Source organism: Mauremys reevesii, linkage group 6, assembly GCF_016161935.1.
Source record: "Mauremys reevesii isolate NIE-2019 linkage group 6, ASM1616193v1, whole genome shotgun sequence".
Taxonomy (NCBI): domain Eukaryota; kingdom Metazoa; phylum Chordata; order Testudines; family Geoemydidae; genus Mauremys; species Mauremys reevesii.
The window spans coordinates 4,525,690-4,540,882 of NC_052628.1; the positions used below are offsets into that span (position 1 = coordinate 4,525,690).

At 48.3% G+C, this 15,193-nt stretch overlaps 1 protein-coding gene across 3 annotated transcripts in view; it reads left to right on the forward strand.

The window, feature by feature from the left end:
- Nucleotides 1–15,193, forward strand: part of FAM219A (family with sequence similarity 219 member A) — a 138,320-nt gene that overhangs the window by 68,814 nt on the left and 54,313 nt on the right. The window lies entirely within an intron of this gene.

A 15,193-nucleotide genomic window follows, 5' to 3' on the forward strand; every position in this document is an offset into this window, starting at 1 on the left:
CGCTCTTGCCTTCACCCTCCAGTAGATTGAATGTGCATCTGCAGAATTTCCAGCTTTCACCTCCATAGAAAGCAAGGCACTGTGTCCTTGTGGCTTCCCTGCCAGGTTTTGTTGTTGTTGCTTGTGGGGTGGGGTTGTTTGGATTTTTTGAGCCAATTTCATTTTAATGGTTAATGGGGAAAGTGACATGACTGCCTGCTGTGCAGTGAAGTGAAACATCTCACGATATGTCCCCATGACCTCGATGGTAAGAGTGTGCAGAATCAAACTGGAAACTCTCCAAAGCAACATCTGTCTAAGCAGCAACATTAGCTGGTTCCAACTGGAATCCCGCCCAGTATTCCTTAGCCAGAAGGTTGGTGGGTCTAGTAGATGCCGAGCAGGTACACAATGGAGGAGAAGGATCAGGACTCGGCCAAGAACCCAGAAGTTAAACAAAATAAGTGTTATGCTTTTCACGGATGTAACCGTTACCTTCAGACCTCAAAGAGCTTGCAGAGCAAGAGACTCCTGCTCGCTGGGAATAAAGGAAAGTGGAGGATTTACGTCGGGCAGAAGAAATGCACAATAGAGGATAATTGATAGAGTAGGAGTGAGCAGGAGGAACAATTAAAATAGCTTTAAAAAAAGATGTGTGTAGGTGGATTAACAATGGCGGTGGAGCAGACTAGGTGCAAGAAGCAAGACCTAATTGATCTAACAGAGAATGTGAGTTCAAAGTACAAAAAATCAGCTGACCTTCCTTTTTTAGATGGTCATGATTGCTAGCTGTAAATTAACGGATGGCTCCAGAGCTGACCGGTAATATTTGTGACATCGAGCCATTGAAAGCGATGAATGCGAAGCTACCCATGTCTCTTCCTGTCATTTTTCTTATTACTCAAGGGAGGAAGGTAAGGTTTTGTCACACTGGATCGGATCAGTGGTCCATCCAAAGCAGTTATCCTACCTCTAGGGGATTGGAGAGAGCTTGTTTTAATGCAAGATACGCCTTTTGCCATTGTTTGCATTGTGTTGTGGTGTGTTTAATCAGAATACACCATTCCTACAAGGTATAAAACCTGGAAGAAATGTCCTGTACAGTCCTCAGTTCCTTTCAGCCAGTATGACTTAATCCTGATCCCTCACACAAAGCCATAGCAGCCTGGTTTTATGCAGGGGGTTCTGTGGGGGGCAGGAGGGGAACAACATCAACAGAGCCACCCCATAGTGGTTACTGCAGCCTTAGCTACCCCTCCACCTCCACATCATTGGGCTCAGTGACCAGAGGATCTGTGCAGCGATGAAACCACTTGCCCTGCCTTTCCCTAGCCTATCTTTATAGTGCTAGGGTACGGACCTCCCTAGGTGGGGTCCTCCAGTTCCTGTCCCCTGCAGTGAAGATCCCTTTACCATTTTCACAGATTTGGGAGATCCCTGTGAAGAAAGGGGCAGGATTTTTTTTTTAAAGGATTTGCTACATGGTGACCCACCCCCTCTTTAAGGCCTCTAGGAGTCAAAATCTGATTCCTCTTTTAAAACTGTAAATATCACCAGAGGCTGTTCTGTTCCATCTTACAGTTGCTGTGTCTTTAACATCAATCCTCCCAAGTTTAGTGATTCCAAAAATACATACCCCACATTAAATCTCACACGAACTGTGTGGCTGCTGCACGGGGCATGTGGGATACTTGGTCTGCATAGGGCTTAGTCCACACAGAGCTGAGCATGGGAGGAAGGATCAAGTTAGTTTTATTAGGAACATGACTGTTCCTGGCTCTGGCACTAATTCGTTGCGACCAGCGCCATCCTTACCCATACGCAAAGTATGCAGCTGTGTAGGGCATTGCGTGCTGCTCCAGTCCCTGCCCTGCCTCTTCCCCATGGCCCCTGCCCCTGCTCTGCCCAACCCCACCCCCACTCCATCCCTTCCCCAAAGCCACCGCCCCGCCTCTTCCCACCCCTGCCCCACCCCCACTCCCCTGAGGACTGAAGCAGGGCCAGGCCTGCACTTCCCGGTGGTGGGAAGTGCAGCGGCCTGGTCCCAGCCACGCCACCGCTGAGTGCTGGGGGTGTGTGGTTCCCCCCCATCCCCCAAGCCAGCCCCCCCATGGAGTCCTGGGGCCCCACACACACACCCTGCGGAGGGGCTGTGAAAGGCCCCAGAATAGCTAGGGACGGCCCTGGTTGCAACCTTCGGCCTGGCACTTAGCTTGCCTCGGCATCCATGTTTAACCATTTTTAGAATATCCTCACTCATGGGGGTGTCGAGATTTAAAGAACGGTTGTAAAATCGTTGGAGATTCTGGAATGGAAAGGTGCTGTGATGTGTCATATACTAGAGATGTTATTGTTATTACAACTGTTAGGAATTCCAAGTCAGGATTTACCACCGGAAAGACGAGTGTGCTTCATGTCAGATGAAGGGACTTGGCTGCAGAATTAAAGAGGTGAAAAAGAAATGTGTGGTGCTCCGACTGATACTTGTTAAGATAACAAAAAGCTTCATTGCTGAGGTTCCCCGCAGCCGGGTTTCAGTGGTTGGTTTTAAATAGTTATTTCACGACAGCCGCTCTCCCTTTCAGGCTTGCCAAAGCCCTGCAGGGAGCATGGTGTGGCCTTTCTCTCATTTGCAGTGTTAACGACCGCATTCAAGCCATGCAAAGTGTGCGCAGATACAGCCTTTATAGATGTCTGTACTAATATTAATAACGATTGAACTTGTGTGCAGGAAAATAGCCCCAAGGGCGAACGTTGTTAAATATACTCTATCAAAGTGGGGAAAAGAGGGGTAAGAGGCTGCTAGCATCGCTCGTTTCTCTGAAGGGAATCTGGTAGGAATTTTGTAATTGCTTCTATTTTTCTTGCTGCTTCTTTGTCCTTCACTCATTTTCCCAAGCTACTGGTATGCATGATTCAAACTCTTTATCTTAGACATTTAAGTTACGGTAAATCGTACATTGTATTTTAAAAAAAAAGTAATTCTCCCATGTGCTACTAACATCCTTGGACTAGGAAAACGGAAAAGTTTGAAGCTTTTCACCATTCTTTTTTTTTAAATATTTTTTTAACTCATGCATTTTGCTTAGCTTGAACAGTGGAAATAAACTAATCTGTATTCACTTTCGAGGTCTCATGCACTAGCCCAGAGTGGTGATTGCCATCCAAACATTGCAGCAAGAGAACATCTGTCTGAATACAAATCATCTCAATATGGTCTATAAATGTATAAAACGTATAAAACATATTGTTACTTATCTTGATTTAAACAAAGCAAAATGCTTACCTGCCTGTGATCTAAGCTATGCATATTGCAGGATCTCTTCTTACTGTATTCTTTTCAACACCTTTAATAAACTATTCCATTTTTGTTCCATTTATTTGGTAAGACACAATGCCTGGGTCCGGCACTGGCTTTTCATCCTCCAAAGACCTGTCTTCAAATACTCATTGGCTTATAATTATAAATGGGTTCGGTCTCAACTTAGACTCTGTAGTTGCTATCATAGGCCTGATTTGTTAGAGTTAAATGAGATCTGCTCAAGGGATGCCCAGAACTGTGGGAGCCGTGTTAGAACTAAGGTTCATTGGCAGAGCTGTGTGTAGGAGGCTCTGAGAGCTGGTGGAAAGTCAGTAAACAGCTGTTATTTATTGCTTTTTGAAATTTTGGCTTGTGTTACTACCGGTCAGGTTGTATTTCTGTGCATCAGTGGCGGTGTCACCAAACTGCTGCTTATTTTTCCTGAGGTAAGGAGCAAGGAATAGATGCCGTGATGGCTTTTCAGTGCATGTGTGTTGGTAAAATGTACGGATAATATATCTCTGGCTCTGCTTCCAGTTCAGGGCATGGCTACACTTACAGACGTAGAGCGCTTTGAGTTAAACCAGCCTTCGTAGAGCACAGTAGGGAAAGCGCTCCAGTCTGTCCACACTGACAGCACGGTGGCATGGCCACATTTGCGTCACTTTCAGCGTCATTGGGAGTGGTGCATTATGGGCAGCTATCCCACAGAGCACCTTTTTCCATTCTGGCGCAGTGGCTTGTGGGAAGGGGGCGGAGTGTAGGGGGCATTCTGGGTCCTGTCCCAACACCCCATGATGCATCGGTTCGCATCCCAGCAATCCCTGTGCTTCCGTCCACATTTGGTGCCATCTTTCAACGTTTTTTGTACTGCACACTCTGTCTTGCCTTTCGGTCTGTGGAAATGGAGCCTGAACCACTGAGGAATATGCTGATGAGTCTCACCAGCACATCATGTTTGGCAGTCTTACTCCTTAAGATCCAACCTGACAGTGAGGACTCTGACAATATCTACTTGAGTAATGCATACGACACAAGCTTGCTGGTGGCATTCACGGACATGCTCACCACAGTGGAACGCCGCTTCTGGGCTTGGGGAACAAGCACTGGATGGTGGGGTCACATCATCCTGCAAGTCTGGGATGACAAGCAGTGGCTGCAGAACTTTCGGAAGAGAGAAGCCACTTTCATGGGACTGTGTGAGGAGCTCGCCCCCCATCCTGCGGTGCAAGGACACGAGATTGAGAGCTGCCCTGCTGGTGGAGAAGTGGGTGGCTATTGAAATCTGGAAGCTGGCAACTCCAGACAGCTACCGATCAGTCACTAACCAGTTTGGAGTAGGAAAGTTGACCATTAGAATCACGTTGATGCAAGTTTGCAGGGCCATTAATCGCATCCTGCTCAGAAGAATCGTGACTCTGGGTAACGTGCAGGACATTGTGGCTGGCTTTGCACATTCCAATTCTGGCACCAGCCCACCTAGCCTCCGAGTATGTTAACCGGAAGGGGTATTTCTCTATGGTTCTCCAGGTGCTTGTGGATCACTGTGGGTGTTTCATTGACATTAACGCAGGCTGGCCCAGAAAGGTGCATGACGCATGTCTTCTTTGCTTCTACGCATGCATCTTTCGGAACACTGGCCTGTTCAGGAAGCTGCAAGCTGGGACTCTTTTCCCAGACAAGATCACTGTAGGGGAAGTCGAGATGCCCATTGTGATCCTTGGAGACCCCGCTTACCCTTTAATGCCGTGGCTCATGAAACCCTACACAGGGAGCCTTGACAGCAGCAAGGAGCGGTTCAACAACAAGCTGAGCCGGGGCAGAATGACTGTGGAGTGTGCTTTTGGCTGTCTGAAGGGCCGCTGGCGCTCTCTGTATGGGAAGCTGGACCTGGCTGATGACAACATCCCCGCAGTTATAGCCACGTGCTGTACCCTCCATAACATTTGTGAAAGCAGCAAAGAATCCTGTGGCACCTTATAGACTAACAGACGTTTTGGAGCATGAGTTTTCGTGGGTGAATACCCACTTTTCCGACGAAGTGGGTGTTTACCCACGAAAGCCCATGCTCCAAAACGTGTTAGTCTATAAGGTGCCACAGGATTCTTAGTCTGGATCTGTAAAAGCAGCAAACACGGCTACCCCTCTGATACTTAACATTTGTGAAGGGAAGGGCGAAAGATTCACTCAAGCATGGAACTCGGAGGTTCAACACCAGGAGGCTGAATTTGAACAGCCAGAGAGCAGAGCTATTAGAGGGGCCCAGCACGGGGCTGCAAGGATTAGGGATGCCTTGAGGGAGCAATTTGAGGCTGAAAGCCATCAGTAATGTCTGGTGCCCTTCACGGGAGTGAAGTGCAGTGGTTCCAATGTTAGTAGGAATCTGTGTTTGCTACGCTGACTTGCAGTGCCTGTTGCTTTCCTGGGCTAAGATATCATTTACTTTATGCAATAATAAAGAATGTTTTCTAAACCAAAAAATCCATTTATTGAAAAGAAACACAATTTCTTAGGAAACAGGGCAAGGGGGTGGGGTGGGGAATGGTACAATCACAGATTTGTGTATGTCCTGTTGTCATACTCAGTGCTGTTCAATGAGTGCTGCCCTTCAGGATGGCTATAGTGCATGGTGAAGGGGGGTGAGTGCAGTGGGGAAGGGTCGTAGTTTTCAGGGCTGGGTGGTGAGGCTGCAGGTTTTGGAGGCAGCTGGTGGTGATAACCTGAATGTTGGGGAAAGTGGGTTGGAGGTGACATGGGGGCACAAGGGAAAGAGTTCTGGGGCAAGGGCTGCAGGGGGGGCGGGCGCAGTAGTGCTCCGCCTGCATGGCTACGAGCGCCTGGATCGAGTCCGCTTAGCGCTCCATGATGCTTAGCAGCCGATCCGTGCTTTGCTGCCGCAGCTCTGCACTTTTCTGCCAGTGCTCCTCATTCTGCTGGTGGATCCTCCTTTCACTCTCCCTCCACTCCTGCGCTTTTAGATTCTCGTTCCGTGACTGCTGCATTACTTCATGCAGCACGTCTTCTTTGCTTCTGCGTGGCCTCTTCCTAATTCTTTGGAGTCTTTCGGCTGGTGATAAAACGGACGCCTGAGATCTCAAGGTTGCATCTGTAAAGGCAAAATGCAACACTTAACAGAGGCAGCATTGTTCACACCAGACAGAGCAATGATTCCCCCGTACTTAAGGGCAAGCACAGTCTACACAATAGAATAATTTGCCAGTTCCAAAGCCAGCGCACATAACCCACAGGAGCCCCAAAATGATGAGTAAGCACAGGGTCAAGGGGGACTAATGGTTTCACGGCTGTACTGTCCTCTGGGTTTCTGTGCCTTGGGGAGAGCCAACAGCTCCAGTGGGCCCCTATACTGAACACTGTCCCCATATTTTCCACAGGAGTTCATCCTGGAAGATGTCTTGCTGCTGAGGGTGACCTGGGAAGCAAGGGAGGATCTTCTATTGCAATGCGGCTTCCATCCTGGCCCATGTGCAGCTTGCCTGTGTGCAGCAATAGTCTCCTTGCCCCTCGCGGCACAGGGGCGTGGACATGTTAGCCTGACTGGGACAAGGGCCACAGTGGCTTTCCCAAGAAACCTGTGCAAGCACATTGCCCAACTTCTGGATGAGACGTTTGAAGAGATCACCAAGGCCGATTACCGCAATGTGAGAGAGAGCACATCAAGGCCCTATTCCGCATCTAGGCATGCATGCAGCCCTAACCCTCCTCGCCCCAGGAGCCCACACTGAATAACTTCCTTCCCAAAATAAAAGTCGCTTACTGGGAACCTCCTCTGGTGTTTGTTCTTCCCCAAGCACCGGCCACCACAACTGGCTACCTTCTTCCTGCCTTGAGAAAAGCTCCTGGCTGCATGCATCTAGGGATTCCAAGGTGTCTTCCCCCTCCTCAGCACCCTCGCTTCCGTTTTCCTCCTCCTGCCTTGAACTAGGCTCTGAAGTGTCCATGGTGGTCCTCGGAGTGGAGATGGGGGCGCCCCCACGTATAGCATCCAGCTCTTTGTAGAAATGGCAGGTCGTGGGGGTACCACCGGAGCGGCGGTTTGCCTCGCGGGCTTTGTGGTAGGCATTCCACAGCTCTTTTACTTTAACCCTGCATTGCAGTGTGTCCTGGTCATGGCCCTTTCCATCATGTCCCTTGATATCTGCCCGAAGGTATCGCAATTCCCACACCTGGAGTGCAGCTGGGACTGGACAGCTTCCTCCCCACAAACACTGATGAGGTCCATCACCTCGCCATTGCTCCATACTGAGGATCGCCTGGCACGTGGAGCATGGTCATCTAGAAAGATTCTCTGAGAGCACGCCATGTGTGGCTGAGCAAACAGGAAGGGGATTTTCAAAATTCCCAGAGAATTTAAAGGGCAGGTCTGATGGTTGGTCACCTGAGGGCAGGGCAGTAGAGTTCAAAGTGGTGACCAGAGTGTCTAGAACAGGCATTGTGGGACACTTCTGGAGGCCAATCAAAGTGCATTAACAGACCAGGACATCCACACTGGCGCTGCGGCGCTCTAGCGGGGGTGCATCAAACGTTGTTCCACTCGCTGAGGTGGAGTTCCAGGAGCACTCTAGCCATGGAGTCCGGGCACTCTACATGCCTTGCCAGTGTGGACAGGTCGTGAGTTAGAGCGCACAGGGCTGCTGTAATGTACTCTAACTCGCAAGTGTAGCCATGCCCTCAGTCTCCTTGTGATTCTAGCTTGTTTGATGTCCTGTGGCAAAGCGCACCTAAAGATAACAGCCTTCCCCCTCAAAGACTGGAGGGGCCACTGAACTGGGGAACAACGAATGAGGAAACAGGAGTAGGAGTCAGATCGTAGGTCTCCTTGGGATTCTAGAGTGACTTGTCTTCTGATGCTTGAATATACAAGACTTTAAGCTAAGATCCCGTCTGTCTCTGTTAGGTCGTCCAAGTGGGAGTTAAACACCAGTGGCACTCACCGAAAATATATTGTGACAAAGTTCCTCCTCTGTCTTGGTGGGTCCTGCGCTTATTGGCGGATTTGCTCGCCTCACAGATTCACCCTGTGAGTCGGGAAACAGCCCAGAGATCTTCCCCTCTGGTAGAAGCCACAGTCCAGGTCAATTCCTCCTGTGTCTGATCAGGACTTGGGAGGTTTTGGGGGGAACCTGGGCCAGCCCTCTACTCCAGGTTCCAGCCCAGGGCCCTGTGGACTGCAGCAGTCTAGACTGCCTCCTGGTACAGTTGCGCAACAGCTACAACTCCCTGGGCTACTTCCCCATGGCCTCCTCCCAACACCTTCTTTGTCCTCACCACCGGACCTTCCTTCTGGTGTCTGATAACACTTATACTTCTCAGTCCTCCAGTATTATGCCTACTCACTCTCCACTTCTTGCACGCCTTTTGCTCCCAGTTCCTTGCACACACTTCCTCTCCTCTGGCTCCCTCTGGTCTGACTGGAGTGAGCCCTTTTATAGCATCCGAGGGGCCCTAATTAGAGTCAGGTGCTTAACAGCCTCACCTGACTTAGCAGGTTAATTGGAGTCAGGTATTCTCATTAGCCTGGAGCAGCCCCTGCTCTGGTCACTCAGGGAACAGAAAACTGCTTATCCAGTGGCCAGTACATCTCCCTTCTACTCCTCTGCTGTTCCCAACTGGCCTGGGTCTATCACAATATGTATGGAGGTGTAGTGGGGAGGGAGGCTACTGCACCTCACTACAGGCAGACTGCAAGTAACAGTTTGTAGGGGAAACTCTGGGCAGGGCAGAGCACAAACAGTCGATAGCCCAGCACCTTCAGGCAAGATGGGGCACCGAACAGTTTAGGGATCTGGCCAGCAGGCAGGGTAGAGCAGCAAAGAAGTTTAGGGGGCCGGACGCTTAGGCAGGGCAGACACCAAACAGGAGTCCTTACTCTAGCAGACAGTTGACAAAGGCAGACCTCTGGGCTTAAAGGTTGGAAGGCTGCCACCTCAGGGGTGAGGTAGTAGCGGGACCCGGGCCCAGCCAATTCCACCAGGTCCCTGGTCAGGTCCCTAACAGAGGCGGAGTGTTCAGCCACTGGGCCAGCGGAGAATCCCACCACAACTCACTGACTTGCATTGAGGCAGCAGAACTAGACTAGAGTCTGGTTCCTCTGGGCTACTTCCTACCGCAGTCTGTGTGTAGGGCCCTGTAGTCCAAAGGTCCTCTCTGTCTCCTCGGCTGCTGGCAATCCCCACAGCTCCTCGTCTGATGGCGGTCTAATGGCAGTCCTGGCAGTTCCTCAGGGTACTTATCTGTCTCCTCCGGCCACAGGGTGTAGCTCTACTCGGGATCTAGTCTGGGATCCGGTTGAGATTCCAGCTCCCTGGAAGAGACATCTGCTCCCTCCAGTGCTCCAGCCCCAACTGAGCTCCAGGCACTCCTTTTATACTTCCTGTCCCACCCCAGGACTTCCAGTGGGGGAGGGAGGGCAGATTTAGCTCTGCCCACAATGGGGAGTGTAGTAGTCCCTCACTTTCCAGCGTGGAGGGAGGCCACTCTGTCTCACCACAGGAGGTTAATGCAGGATTTGAAAAATTTGACTCTCCCAGGGTAGGCTGAAAGTTTGCTTGGGTGAGTCGAGCGAGGAGCCATTGGCTCTTTCTGGAGTGAGGCAAAGAGGGACCTTTGCCTCTGGAGTGAGGCAAAGAGTGGCTGGAGGCATTACCGAGTATCCCAGGGCTGTTGCTATTTTCACAGGCTGGGAGAGGGAATGAGGAATGGAGCTGGGTACCGGAGGGATAGCCGGGGCAGCAGCAGGAGAGAGCCCAGCATTAATAGATGTATTGGGGAGACGAAGGAGCATTAATTGGGGACAGAGTTTGTGTTTTAGGAGGAAGTCAAGATGTACCAATGTAAACTTAAATAAGCACAAGGAGGAGGAAGAGGCATTGCAGCATGACTGCCTTCACCTGAGCTCGTAGGCTTAGCCTTAAGGCAGGTGTTGAATTTTTTTCCCCAAGCTCTGGGGTAACCCTAATGTCCTGGCCAGCATCGCCCACTTGATATTTATACAAAAGAATTTGAAACCTGCCAGGTGGAGAAGCTCTGAAAGCTGAAGTCCTTTCTTTACCCACAGCACGGGCCTTTGCAGTTCACGCTTTCTTGACACTACTCTGCCAATACCTCCCGTGCTCTGAGGGATCGTAGTGAGGAGTGACGAGGGAGTCGCATTTCTGTTGCACGCCTGACTCTGCCGACAAGAGTGCCAGTTGGTTTATCGTTTGAACGTCTGTTCACTTCAAACCAGACAGACTGCCTGGCGTCACAGGCCCCTTAGCAGGGTACAGTAACTGCTGAGTGGTGACAGGTTACAGTAAATGCTGACCGGGTCTGGATTTCATTTGGTTAGAGGTGGAAGCTTGTCTCATTACCGGTCTCCCTAAACCATTCTGTTCCATGTTCCATTCTCCCTTTGCTTACCTACGCATCCATCTAGCAGCCTTTATAAAAAACATGATGCTGGAGCTGTATAAAATCCAAACCTCTTCTGTTCATGACTGCTCCCCTCCTGCCTGGCCAGGAAGTATTTGCTTGTGATACCTGAGCGCAGGGATAGTCAATAGGCAGACCATGGGCCAAATCTGGGCAGCCAGATGCTTTTGAATGGACCGTAGCATCTTTTTATTTACTTCTTATTATCAGATTATTATTGTTTTTGTATTATTTTCTCTGGAGTTTGGACCTTGACAATACCTTGACCAAGAAATCCTGGAGCTTGACAAAAAATAATCGATTACCCCTGCCTGAGAGTATATGACGGTTTGAACGCTTGCTAATGGAGATTAGTGAATTGCCTACGGGTTGAGAAGCTTTTTAAAGCTAGAACTTGGCTTCACAAATTTATAGCATGAGTTCTCGAACCTTTTGCCTGTCACTTAAACCCATGATTGTTTCTAAGGGTAAGTTGGTTTCACTTTGTTTTGTTTTTTTTATTACCCCACATGTACTCGGTGCTTCACAGAAAACAGAGTTCTTATCTTTGTCCCAAAGTACTTAAAATCTAAATGGCAGACTTGGCAAGCAAGCAAAGAGGTAACCTGCCTCAGGAAGGGAAGTTATTCATTTAGACAGATGTACATCTTGGTGGGTCCGGAGTTCTTACAGTGCGAGCGCTCCATTTTGTAATACGTTTGATACTGGTGTTGCAGTAACACTGAGAGGCGCATTGTGTGATGCACTATACGTATGTGTGCGCACAGCCCAAAGAGTCTCTCTGCCCCAAAGAGCTTTCAATATAATGCTGCAGAAATTGATTTTTAGGAGGGATTTGACTGTTGCATGGGTGGGTACTTAGTAAATGAGTTTGGGAAGGGCATTCTGAGCATATGGTGCAGAGTAACAGAAAGCACAGGTGTTCATAGGGGGGTTGTTTTCTAGCTCAAAAGAACCTTGTGCAACACAATCAGTATGGCAGAAACTCCTTTGCCCATTGAAAGCTGAGCTGGCATAAGTGGGCACTCTGTATAGGGGTTGGTTTTTTCTTTGCCATTCTGCCCATTTTTTCATTCTCTCCTAAACAGAACCAGAAGCTGATAACGTTTGCTGAATTTTCAGACTCAGTGTTTGAATGGTTTCAAAGCTAAGCAAAATGTGTTCACCTGTCCCGCCTTGTGTGTGTTTGCAGAGTGTACGAGCCCAGGAGAACAGCCTTTGGAAGCAAAGAGGCTCTCTGTTCCACTGGTCGCTCATGGAGACAAGTGTGAAATCGCTTACAATATGCTGGCAGAGTGTCTTGTATGCAAGTACATCCAGCTATTTTTAGGTGGAAACGATCTGCGTGACATTAATAAGCAACTGGGTCACGATGAATCAGCCTCTGATTATCAAACTAGCATCTCTGAATTGCTGAGTAAAGTAATTGGTAAAGCTTTGCAGATCATTCCTTTCTTTATCATTTGAGGGTGGGAGAGCTCTCCCCATCTTCTCATCAAAATAAAAAATTCCCAAGTGTTCAAAATATTTACCAAAGGGAGCAGAGCGATGAAATGTTTACATTTTCGACTGCCTTAAATAGGGCTGCTGCTTAGGATTGGAGCGTGTGAGCAGACAGAGCTAAATACAGTGTTAAGTGAAATAAAACACAAGTTAGCAGCATTCAAAGTGGACAGCTAAACATGATGGGAACTCTGTCAGCCTGATGTCCCGGTGCAGGGACGCTCTCTTGAAGGTGTCATGGGGTGGAGGGTAGGAGAGACATTCAGGCCTGCAGGATGTCAAGGGAGGAGGAGAGGGAAAGCAGAATGCACTTTACAAGGTATCCTAATAGCATATTAATGCCCACGGCACAGTTCTGTTGTCCCATATACAGGATTGCACAATTTGTGAGGTTCATCGGTTCTTTTCTCCACCTCCCACTGAAGCATTCCATGTTGGCCACAGTAAGAGGCATAGTGTCACTTTAAATGGACCATTGGTCTGATCTGATATGGCAGAGCTTGCATTCTTAATAAAGCTGGTTAAATACTGGGAGGGGAGGGAGAACCCTGAGCATTCCTTAAAAACCTGAAAAAAGGTTTGTTTCAGCCAGTCTCATTGCCCCTTCTGTATTTGCTCTCAGTGAATGTTCAAGCAATGGTTACTCTCACAAAAGCTTGCAAAAATGAATTTTTAACTGTCCAGAAATGGCATATTTTGTAAGGCTAGGACACTGCTTAGCTTAGCAAGAGGATAAGGTTCCTTATATCCCCATTGCCAGAGAAGTAAACAAATGAACCTCTCAAGAATCTGAGCCCACAATTAGGATATTGCAGTTGTGTGCGCCCACAATTATGTTGTGAGAGAACTTCAAATTAAACTCCGTTGCCAGCCAACAATTCTTGCCATAGCTTGACTTGTTTCACCCCAGGAATGAAGAACTAGATGGCTCGAAAATCAAAAGGCTTTAACATTTTCTAAAATTCCCTGAGATGACCCCTCTAAAAGATTTGAAGCCCTTACAGGGGCTTCAAGTTTTCCTTCTGATTAGAAGTATTGTGCTCATCCCAATCAGCAAACCGAAATAATATCATGTGACCTACAATCAGTTACACAGCATAGCTGTCATTTCAAAATCAGAGTATAGAATGTTTGCCTCGATCTATAGAATTCTGTAAAAAAACAAACACACTCGAAGTCCATTAGAATAGCATGTGGTAGTATTTCAATGTGCTTGCAGGTATTTCAGACTGTTTTGACTCAGTTTTCCTTAAGTTTTAAGTTTAGAGGGGAGAAGGCTGGACATGTGCTTTGAAGCTCTTGATGTAGACAGGGACTGTTGTTCAGACGGAGAGCCCCATCTCCTAAGCCTGTTCTCTTGTCAATCTACCATTGACCTACTAATCTGAAAACACTGCAAATGGAAAAGTTTTCAGTCTAAACCTTAGTTTGTTCATGTTGTGAACTGACTTCCTTTTGTGGCCCTCCCAGTTTGATGCTGGGTAGCTAATTTCCAGTGTTAGCCTTCGCCGGGGGAGACCAAGGTGCCAGGGGTGGCTCTAGCCATTTCGCCGCCCCAAGCACGGCGGCACGCAGCGGGGGGCGCTCTGCCGGTCGCCGGTCCCATGGCTCCGGTGGACCTCCCGCAGACGTGCCTGCGGAGGGTCCGCTGGTCCCGCGGCTCCGGTGGACCTCCCGCAGGCATGCCTGCGGATGCTCCACCGAAGCCGCGGGACAAGCGGACCCTCCACAGGCACGCCTGCGGGAGGTTCACCAGAGCCACCTGCCGCCCTCCCGGCGACCGGCAGAGCGCCCCCTGCTGCATGCCGCCCCAAGCACGCGCTTGGCGTGCTGGGGCCTGGAGCCGCCCCTGCAAGGTGCACACTTCAATGGCAAACTGGTTGTTGGTTGCACATGGAGAACTCCTACTCCCTCAGCATGTTAATTTCTACACTGAGCAGATATGGTGCTGCTTTTAATGTAAAAAGTTTTGCTATCACTCTCCAGCAGCTTTGCAAAGCTGAATATTTCATCAGAACCCCTGTCATATATTCCCTTTTGCATCGGTTTTGGTACCACTGGGATACTGAGTTGTGAAAAAGTAATCTTTATAACCCATGTGTTCCAGTCAATGACCTGCCACACAACATGCATTGTAACACGACCAAATTAAGTGGGTAGGTGGATTTTAAAGACCAATTCTATTTTATAAAGTTATCCAGATAATCAGCCTTTCAGTTGTGATTGTAAAACAGGCCCGGACCAGTTAAGGTTATTAAAGATCTGATGTCTCTCTTCATAAGAGTAGAACTTTCAACCTTCATGTCATTCCTAAAATCCATTTGGATACTTCTGTTGGGCCTAACAAAACTGGAGACTATATTATCGTCACTACCTGTCCTAAACTGTTGTGGGCTGTTAAACAGCTGCCACATTCCTTCCCAGATGTGGTGGCATTAGTGGAAGGTAAAATAAGTTTTGTGTTATACAGCTTTATTTGTAAAGTATTTTGAAATCCTTGGGTGAAAAGTACTGTAAGCATAAAATACTATTAGTAGTAAAAAGCAATGATTCCTGAGAGAACATAAATAAATAGTGTCTTGGTAAAATATTGCCAGCTTAAATTTTCTAGAAGGTCCCAGTTCTATTAAGACTGATCCTGAATGGACTGACATACTTTTATTTCATGAGTACGCTTTATTCAGAGGGCATAACATACTCTGTGCACAGTGAGGGCAACCTTGTGCAGAAGGGTGTGTATTCAGCTCAGTGCTATTGACATTGCGTAAAGGAATTGTTCACTAAAGGATCCTCTTTTATATACCAGCCCCTTTCTTTGAACTGATAGTCTTCTTAGTTTCTTGGAAACAGATGTCCCAAAGTGCCAAATTTGTGTAGGGTTTTTTTGGGTTTTTTTTGGGGGGGGGGGGGGGGTTGGTTAAAAAAAACCCAAAACTCAGTAATGCATATTTCAAGAAATAGAGAGTCTGAAAAGAACTA